We start from the raw sequence: 10,273 nt of genomic DNA on the forward strand, positions 1-10,273 counted from the left end.
AGTTCGACCCCTAGTCTGGGAGGATCCCACATCCACAGAGCAACTAAGCTCGTGCACCGCAACTCTTGAGCCTATGCTCTAGAGCCTGGGAGCCACAGCTACTGAGCCCGAGTGCCGCAACTACTGAAGCCCTCACGCCCTAGAGCCCAAGCCCCTCAACAAGAGGAGCCGCCACAACGAGAAGCCCACGGACTGCAGCTAGAAAGTAGCCCCAGGTCGTTGCAGCTAGAGAAAAGCCCACTCAGCAACAAAGACCCAACACAACTAAAAATAAATAAAGAAAAGTATTAAAAAAAAAAAAAACATGAAACTCGAGGGCGAGTGGGCTCCAGAACAGTCCTTACAAGCAGAGAGTATGATGAGGATTTACTGAGCGACCGTAGTAGAGGCTTCATAGTAAAGGGCAGGGGGCGAGGGGTGGTGCTCAATAAACAGTGTAATGAGGAGGAGGGAGCACTGAGCAGGAGAGACCCAGCCCTGGCCATGAACCCACACTCTGGACGAGGTGGCAAATTCAGTCAACAGGATACAGACTCTGCAGACACTCCTAATGCCAGCTCTGTGCCAGGCACTGGACTGAGGGGAAGTGGCCTACTGTGAGGCAGTGCTCTCGGCGTGCCAGCACGTAAACAAACACAGCCCTGCTGCCCTCTGCCTGCCAAAAGCAAGGCGCATCCCAGGACAGGACCCAGAAGAGGCAGGAGCAAGACGGGGAAGGCTCCACAGAGCCAGGGGTTCTAGGCCCAGGCTTGCAGGAAGACCGCCTACTGAGACTGCAGGCTAGGAGGCCAGCGAGGAGGAGGAGGTCCCCGCAGACTTCCAGGGGAGCCGTAAGGAGACCCCCCTTGATGGAAAAGACCCTGATGCTGGGAAGGATTGAAGGCAGGAGGAGAAGGGTGGGGGACAGAGGAGGAGATAGTTGGATGGCATCATCGACTCAATGGACATGAGTTTAAGTAAACTCCAACAGATAGTGAAGGACAGAGAAGCCTGGCATGCTGTAGGCCATGGGGTCGCAAAGAGTCAGACACAAGTTAGCTACCTGAACAACAACAATGAAACCCTTGGAGGGTGGTACATGGAAGTAGGTATGACGGAGGGGATGGTGAGAGGGCCTCCCTGCTCAAGGACAGCCTGCCTCACCTGCTCCCCAGACTAACAGATACAGGCAAGAACTTGGAGGAAGTGATTTTAAAACAGCAGAGAAGCTAAGAGGAGACTGAAGACGGGGAAAGCAACTTGCTGGGGATCCCTTAGGCTGTTGGCTGCACCATAAGCACACAGTGGAGGCTGTTTCCTGAGCCTCGGGTGACCTGGGTGACCTTGGACTTGACGACAGGTGCAGTGATGGCCATACACCCCAGGGACATGGAAGGCAGCTGTTGGGGACCCAAGCTGGAGCGGGGCCCCAGGTCTCTCCACCCAAGTTCCTCTCCTACAATAAGCATAGGTCCTGTTATCAGAGATACTTCCTGAGAAAACTCCCAGGAAGGCAGAGATCAGAAGGCCCCACGATTAATGCCTTGGATGCCGTGTGCATCACAGAGCCTAGTGATAAGGCCCGGGAAGAACTACAGACCTGGAGACACACAAAACCTGGAGCCCCTTTGTTAACTGAACACAAACAGCACACAACACAGCTCAGTCGGAGTAGGGAAACGAGGAAAGGGAGTAAATGGAACACTCTAAGGAGACGTTGGGAAGGAAGCATGTCAGCAAGAGCAGGGGTCTTGGTCTGGCCACAGGTCTTGAGACGACCATGAATGGGAAGTCGCCCCCTGCTCTGACAGGGCCTCAGGCAGTGTCTTATCTGTGACAGGTCAGCACTGTGGGATCAAGTCCTCCAGCAAAGAGCCTTATTTTTTTAAATTAACTTTTATTGAGGTATAGTTGCTTTATAATGTTGTATTCATTCCTACTGTATAGCAAAGTACATGAGTTATATATATTTATATATATATATATATATATATCTTCTTTTTTTAAATTTCCTTCCAATTCAGGTCACCACAGAGCACTGAGTAGAGTTCCCTGTGCTACATAGTAGGTTCTCATTAGTTATCTATTTTATACGGAGCATCAATAGTGTATATATGTCAATCCCAATCTCTCAATTCATCCCATTCCCGCCTTGGTATTCATACCTTTGTTCTCTACATCTGTGTCTCTATTTCTGCTTTGTAAAGAAGATCATCTATACCAATTTTTTCAGATTCCACATATATGCATTAATATATGGTGTTTGTTTTTCTGGTTGCTGGGCTCAGCGTTTCTCTTCAAGGAGTGTGTCGGTAGGTGTAACTGTTGCATGCACGGTATCTTTTCTGTATCAATTGCTCCTTCTGTTCCAGTTACATATGTTGCCCATCCCATTTCTTATCTCCATCAAATTTCTCATCTAAAGTACTGCTCAGTTTCTCACTCTAAGATACTCACAATCCCACAGCGAATGCAAGACATCTAATACAGAAGTTCACGTTGGCCACTGTGACTCCATTTTGAACCGTTTGCTGCTGCTGCTGCTAAGTCGCTTCAGTCATGTCCGACTCTGTGCAACCCCACAGACGGCAGCCCATCAGGCTCCCCTGTCCCTGGGATTCTCCAAGCAAGAACACTGGAGTGGGTTGCCATTTCCTTCTCCAATGCATGAAAGTGAAAAGTGAAAGGAAAGTCGCTCAGTTGTATCCAACTCTTAGCAACCCCATGGACTGCAGCCTACCAGGCTCCTCTGTCCATGGAATTTTCCAGGCAAGAGTACTGGAGTGGGGTGCCATTGCCTTCTCCTTTTGAACTGTTTAACATGGCTTAAATGCTGTAAAGTTTCATCTAAAGTAAGTAGGAATTATAGCCCCAAAGAAAAGCCACATTATAACACCTTGGCTACTCATTAGAGTAGCTGTGAGACCCCATTTCCTGTGATCTCTAGGGAGTCCAAGTTCTGCATCACACATCCTTGATCCTAACACACAGCCTGGGATACGAGTGTTTAGGGCTCTCCATGGTTACTCTGGGGGACACTTGCAGCGTCTATGTGGCCCTGTGTGTGTAAGTCATTTCAGTCATGTCTGACTCTTTGCTACCCTATGGACTGTAGCCCTCGAGGCTCCTCTGTCCATGGAATTCTCCAGGCAAGAATACTGGAGTGGGTTGCCATTTCCTTCCCCAGGGGACCTTCCTACTTAGGGATAGAACCTGGGTCTCCTGCATTGCAGGCAGATTCTTTACTGTGTGAGCCACAAGGGAAGCCTTCCACGTGTCCCTAGCAGATGTGAAATCCAGATTTCAGGGGCAGCATGGGACCAGCTTGATTAGACTTCGTTCCCTTTTGTTTTTTAACTAACAGAGGTGGTGAGTTTTCAGAATGCATATGAACACGGCCTTTGGAACAATGAAAATACGTCACATTCCTAGTCAATGTGTTAACACATTGTGCTCAGAAGGACAGCCAGTCTGGTTGGAAGCAGCAAGAAAAGACACTGAGTCAGCAGTCAGGGTTCTAGTCAAACTTGGTGACCCTGGGCCAGGACTTTCCACCTCTCTGGGTCTCAACTTTCTCAACTATAAAATGAAATGGAAGACTCCATCCTTGAGTCAGCGAGTTGTAAGATGAGGGAGGTACGCTATGGAGTGTGGCCACAGTCTGACCCCAGATTCTGAGCTACCAGAAGGGAGCAGGAATGGGCTTCCCTAATGACTCAGATGGTAAAGAATCTGCCTGCAATGCAGGAAACGTAGGTTCGATCCCCGGGTCGGGAAGATCCCCTGGAGAAATGGCAATCCATTCCAGTATTTTTGCCTGGAAAATCCCGTGGACAGAGGAGCCTGGCGGGCTGCAGGCCCTGGGGTTGCAAAGAGTAGGACATGACTGAGCTAAACCACCAACCACCACAGACACAGAGCAGTGCCTGTTAGGGGGGTTCTAGCTCACCCAACTCAGGCCTTGTGTGCTCACTTCAAGGTGCGGGAAACTGGGCATCTGAGGGCCCAGGACTGGTTGGGGAAGCTCCAGGAGTGCGCCATGCAGCCCACAAACCAGATCATCTGGGAGCTTGAAAAAACTGGGCTGGGAGGGAGGATCCCAAGCCCACCCTGACCAATTCAAGAACAAGCCCAGGTAACAGGACTCTTTATAAGCCCCTCAGGTGCTTCTCCTGTGCAGCTGGGTGACGCTCTCCCAGGATTCAGTATTTCTTGACTCCTCTAAAGGTGAGTGTTCTCATCCAAGGTCTAGGTGCGCTCTTATCTGGGAATTTATTGTGTTTTCATTTTGATGATAATCTTTTATTTTTTTAGCCAGTTATAAAGTTTTCTCTTTGTTGTGGTAATTTGCAGTAAGAGTTTTGTTTCCTAAATTGCACTATAAAATAAGGTCAATGGGGAACTTTCCTGGCAGTCCCGTGGTTAAGACTCTGCACTCCCAATGCAGGGGACACAGGTTCAAACCCTGGTCAGGGAACTAAGATCTGAGCTGCTGTGTGGTGCAGCATAAATAAATAAATATGTAAATAAGTAGAAAGATAAATAAATAAAATGAAGCTAAGGGGAATGTCCCAGGACCAGGGGAGTGGGGGTGCTATGAGAATTTTTTGTGACGATGGTGTCCCCGTCTTTACTCAGGTCTGAGTAACCTTGGCGAATATAGTCTGGGACTGAGAATGTGAAAGACACATCCAGTGTCACAGGCTGTGAGAGCAGAGAGTCAACTCTAAGACCAGAAATGGAGGCACAAATGTGGCCAGGGAGGAGAAGGGATGGGGGAGGAATGAGCCTGGGGTAGGGACAGGGATCAGAGGTTCCTCAGTGGGGAGATACAGCTGACATCCCTGGTGGGGGGACCCATGGGTGCAAAAGTTCAGAAGAGGGGAAGAACAGGTTCATTTTCAGGACTCTGTGTCCTTCCACACAAGCAGAGCTGCCATAACAAAGGCCCACAGATGAGGTGGTTTAAACTGCAGGAGAGCTTCCCTGGTGGCTCAGATGGTAAAGAATCTGCCCGCAACGCAGGAGATCTGGGTTAAACCCCTGGGTTGGGAAGATCTCCTGGAGGACGGCAGGGCAACCAACTCCAGTATTCTTGCCTGGAGAATCCCATGGACAGAGAAGCCTGGCGGGCTACAGTCCATGGGATTGCAAAGAGCTGGACATGACTGAGTGACTAAGCACAGCACAAACAGCAGAAACTTATGATCTCACAATTCTGGAGGCTGGAAAAGTCCAGGACCAAGCCATTACACGGCTGGGTCCTTCAGGCCTCTGTGAAGGAGACCCTGTGAAGACCCTGTCCACGTCTCTCTCCTTTTGGTGGTTGCTGGCCATCCTCGTTGTTTCTTATAGAAGCATCGCCCAGATCTCTCCATTTCTGTTTACATGGCCTGTGTGCATATCTGTATCCAAAGGTCCCCCTTTTCATCAGGACACCAGTTATACTGTATTAGGACCCAATCTAATGGCTTCACTTTACCTCTGTAAAAAGTCTAACTCCAAAAGGTCATATTCTGATGTCCTAGGATTTAGGACTCATCATATCTTTTGAGGGAGAATACAGCCCAATCTAAGCAGCAACCAACCTTGCATGTCTGGCTCAGGAGCCTGGACTCCACTTAGGTTGGATCCCTCTCCACCCAGAATCCCCAACTTTTCTCTTTTATGAAAGCTCAAATTATGTGGTTCTGGTACAAGCCCTCATCAACATGTGTCTTTTCATTAGCTCATTTTGTTTGCCATTGAGTATTTATTTTGGGCAAGCAGCATCTGTGACCCAAGGGAGCATCAGTCCCACAAAGTACAGGGCAGGAGAATACTCTGTTCCTGTTTTACCCTCAGGCTGGAAGAGCATCCAGCCTGTGATCATATAAAAATGAACATGAAGGAGTGAACAAACACAGAAAACAAGCATCTAATACTGTGGTAGCTTCAAGGAGGAGAAGGCGGTGGCACCCCACTCCAGTACTCTTGCCTGGAAAGTCCCATGGATGGAGGAGCCTGGTGGGCTACAGTCCATGGGGTCGCTAAGAGTCGGATATGACTGAGAGACTTCCCTTTCACTTTTCACTTTCATGCATTGGAGAAGGCAATGGCACCCCACTCCAGTACTCTTGCCTGGAAAATCCCATGCACGGAGGAGCCTGGTAGGCTGCAGTCCATGGGGTCGCTAAGAGTCAGACACAACTGAGCAACTTCACTTTCACTTTTCACTTTCATGTATTGGAGAAGGAAATGGCAACCCACTCCAGTGTTCTTGCCTGGAGAATCCCAGGGACGGGGGAGCCTGGTGGGCTGCTGTCTATGGGGTCGCACAGAGTCAGACACAACTGAAGCGACTTAGCAGCAGCAGCTGCAAGGAAGCTGTGGGGAGGTTGATGCAGCAGCCTAGAGAGGTGATGTCAGCCCCTCAGGGGCAAGGCCAGGGAGAGGGAAGGGGGGATAGACAAAGGAGGTGATGAAGATGAGAAACATGTCTCAAAAGGCCTCAGGGTGCCGGCAAAGGAAGACCCAAGCCACCCCTCCCCAGGGCAGCAGCTGGGCCAGCTGGTAGCACTACTCAGGCCCTGACCCTGCCACCTGTGGCCAGTGCATGACTTTTCCCACAGGTGCTGCCCTTCGCTTCCTTCCCAGGGCAGATAGCTGGCGGGACTTCAGAACCTCGGGCATGCCCGCCAAGAGGAAGGAGGAGCTGAGCTGGCCCTGCCGTGGTGAGAAGCCAAGTGGGAGGCAGCCTGGGGCCCTGCCGGCCTGCCTTGGGCCAGCCACCCTGCCACGGAGACCAGGCAGGCTCCGGCCTGCTAGGGAGCACCCAGTGGGTCTGTCCCCAATCACTGGTGGCTGCAGCAGGGGTGCCCAGGCCCCCTGGGGAGCAGCGTGGTGTAGGGATGGTGTTCTTCAATCCACCTAGAATCCCCCCCATTTACAGGTCAGCAAACTGAGACCTACAGAAGGAGAGAGCCCCAGCAGCAGCACCGTAGGAGGTGGTGCCTGAGATCAAGGCCTCCTCAGGCTTCCCTGGTGACTCAGTGGTAAAGAATCCACCTGCCAATGCAGGAGACATGGATTTGATCCCTGGTCCGGGAAGATCCCACATGCTGTGGAGCAACTAAGCCCAAGCGCCCCAACTTTAGAGACCTGTGCTGTAGAGCTGGGGAGCCACGACCACGGAGGCTGCACACCCGCGCTAGAGCCCATGCTCCGCAACAAGAGAAGCCGCTGCAATGAGAAGGCTGTGCGCCGCAGCAGAGAGCAGACCCGCTTGCTGCAACGAGGGAAAAGCCTATGCAGTAGTGAAAGCCCAGCGCGGTCAAAACCACATAAACAAAATCATATAATCTATATAAATTATATATATATATAAAAGATCAAGGCCTCCTCTTCCATTCACCCTTAACTAACCCCTTGCTTCCCCAGCCTCTGACACCTGGGCTGTAGAATGGGAATACACAAGGCCCCTAGGAGCTGGAGCTACAATCTGATTGATCCCTGCTGTTTCCTCTCAGGAAACCTTTTGAACCAACACCACCTATTTCTCCTCTGATATCTAGCTCTTACGTCCTCAGTATCTCCTCTGGACACTCTTCCCAAGATGTGTTTGTTCAGCATATATCTCATGACTTAGATATTGCGGCCTCATATTGGGTGGTTCCTCATCCACTTTGAAAAAGGTATTTGGGTGCTGTGCTCCTTTGGAGTGACTCTTGCTCAGATAGAAAGGTGAGTCCTTTCTCTAGGCTGCAGTTTCCCAAATTTCCTGTAGGATCCCAGATTCGAAAACAAGCTTAGAAGTAGACCACCGGTGTTGCCCCTCAACCAGCACTGGGCTTCGGCCCCCTCTACTCAGTCACAATGTCATCCAAGCGAGGAGGGGGCCCTCCCCTCCAACAAAGCTCTGTTCTATTTCCCAGTGGCTCTAGCCTTTAGGAAGTTTTTCCTCATATTGAGCAAATCCGCCTCAGTGAGTTCCTCGAGGTCAAGCGTGATCACAACCTGCCCTCGGCATTTAGAACAGAGCCTGGTGACCTGAAAATATCAAGAATTATCTCTTGCCTAAATGAAATATAAACTTCCCCTTTCTTTCCAGCTCTGCCCTCTCTTTGGCTGTTGACCAGACGAAACACCACTGGTCCCTTTGGAGAGAAGATTTCCTGGATTCCTTGACCAAACTGTAGCTGGAACCAGGACAGCGTAGAGGATGGGACCCAGGGATTATCTGAACATGTTTCACTAAACCTTTGTCAAAAACTAAATCTAGTCACAGAAAGGCTTGGCTGCTATTAGTGTGGGTGGTGAAACCAAAGAACTACACAATCCCAAACTTTCCTAATGAGGATGGAAAGGTCATCAGGAATAGAGAGTCAGGAAGGGGCAGTGCCTAAGACCCAGCTAAGCCCCCAGAAGGACCACGGGCCTCTGAGACTGGGACTGGGACTGTCTCCTTTCAGGGGAGGTCCAGTGGCTAGGCACACCTTCCAGGGCCCCAGTGGCAAGAGACAGCCACTCCAAGGGCTGATCAGAGGGACTGTCCACAGAATTGTGGACAGGGTCAAGGGAATCCACTAGGGAGGCTAAATCACCCAGGGATTAGCAACCCCTGGAAGCTTCTACTTCCCTAATGTCTGAAGCTTACCCGGAGGGAGCCGTCAAGAGAGTCTAGAAAAGAGCTGGGGGCCAGATGACGAGCTGCTTGAGAGGAGCTGAAGCTGGCAGGAGAGAGGGGGCAGCTATCATGGGATCACAGCACAGAAGGGAGCGAGCCTGGGGAAGAAATACCCCAAACTGTCCCTCCTCCCACCTCCTTCCCATTGATGGAAGCCAACCAGAAGGCCAAGGGCAAGTAGTGCAGAGATGCTGTCCATTGAGAGAGCTTCTAGGGCACAGAGCAGGAAGGAGAAGGCAGGAGAGACCTGGAATGGATTCAGCTCACTGTTAGCTCCCACTGTCCTATTCTTTCATCCAACAAGTGTTTATGGGTCACCTACTATCTGTCAGGTGCATGCTTATGGGAGTGGTGGTATCCCAAGACTCTTCTGGCTGCCAGAAATGTTTTTCAATCTGGTGCATATACATTTGTTCCCTAGTAGCTCAGATGGTAAAGAATCTGCCTGCAGTGCAGGAGACTCAGGTTCAATTCCTGGGTCAGGAAGATCCCTTGGAGGAGGAAATGGCCACCCACTCCAGTATTCTTGCCTGGAGAATTCTGTGGACAAAAGAGCCTGGCAGGGTACAGTCCATGGGGCTGCAAAGAGTCGGACATGACTGAATGACTAACACTTTGTTTCATCTTCACACATGTGTCAAAGTTCATTAAACTGTACTTGAGTTTGTTGTTTGTTTGTTTGTTTTTAATTTTATTTTATTTTTAAACTTTACAAAATTGTATTAGTTTTGCCAAATATCAAAATGAATCTGCCACAGGTATACTGTACTTGAGTTTTAAACATAGAATTTATGCACTTTGGAGCATCTAAATTGTCAATTTTTAAAACAGTGGGATGGCACCTGGCTATTCACCCAGGATCTCCTCTTGGCCCTGAAGGAAAGAAAACACCTCCCATCTTCTTATCTCTGGGTCTTAGATGATACTGTTTCCAAACAAAGCTGTATTTGAACAGTGTTTATTTTACTCTTTTGAGCGCCTCCAAAGGGCTTTTATAACTCTGTCTGGGTTCTCTAGAAGGATGCTCCCCGCCCACCCTACCACCAAAGTAACCAAGGGCTGTCTTCATAAGCCGCCCGCTCCTGCATGGCTTTGCCAGGGTCTGCAGGTCAATGAGATAAGTCTGGGGTTCTTGTTTTCCTAGGAATTTTTGAACAGGAAGCCCTGCAGCTTGGTGTTTCCCTGTTATCTCCAGGGGAACACAACCTTTGGGCAACTGTACCCATGAATTCAGGTTAACAGAGCCCTTTGAGATCCCACAAAGTCAGTTTCCCTTTCCTTGAATCTCACTTCATAAACAGTCCTGCTCCCCTGGTCGAGCTGGCTTTGTGTGTTTATGATAAGCTAGGTTCAAAGCAGGCATGTGCAGAGTGCTGTCTGACCCCGCTTCCCCCACCCTGCCTCGCCGCCCTGTCCTCCCACCCGCCCCCCACCTGCCCTCCGGTCCTTCCCTGAGGAATCCAAAGGATCAAGCCTGGTTATAAAAAGCCGTGACCAACCTGCTGGGCTGAGCGTGGAAGCCCTGGGGCCACACGGTAAACCACTTGCCCTGTGAGGGCAGGGAGAGTGGGAGGGGCTGGGGCTGCCAGAGGGACCTGGCCCAGAAGAGGGGTGCTGAGGCTGAGTCCA

Source organism: Bubalus kerabau, chromosome 22 (assembly GCF_029407905.1).
Source record: "Bubalus kerabau isolate K-KA32 ecotype Philippines breed swamp buffalo chromosome 22, PCC_UOA_SB_1v2, whole genome shotgun sequence".
NCBI lineage: Eukaryota > Metazoa > Chordata > Mammalia > Artiodactyla > Bovidae > Bubalus > Bubalus kerabau.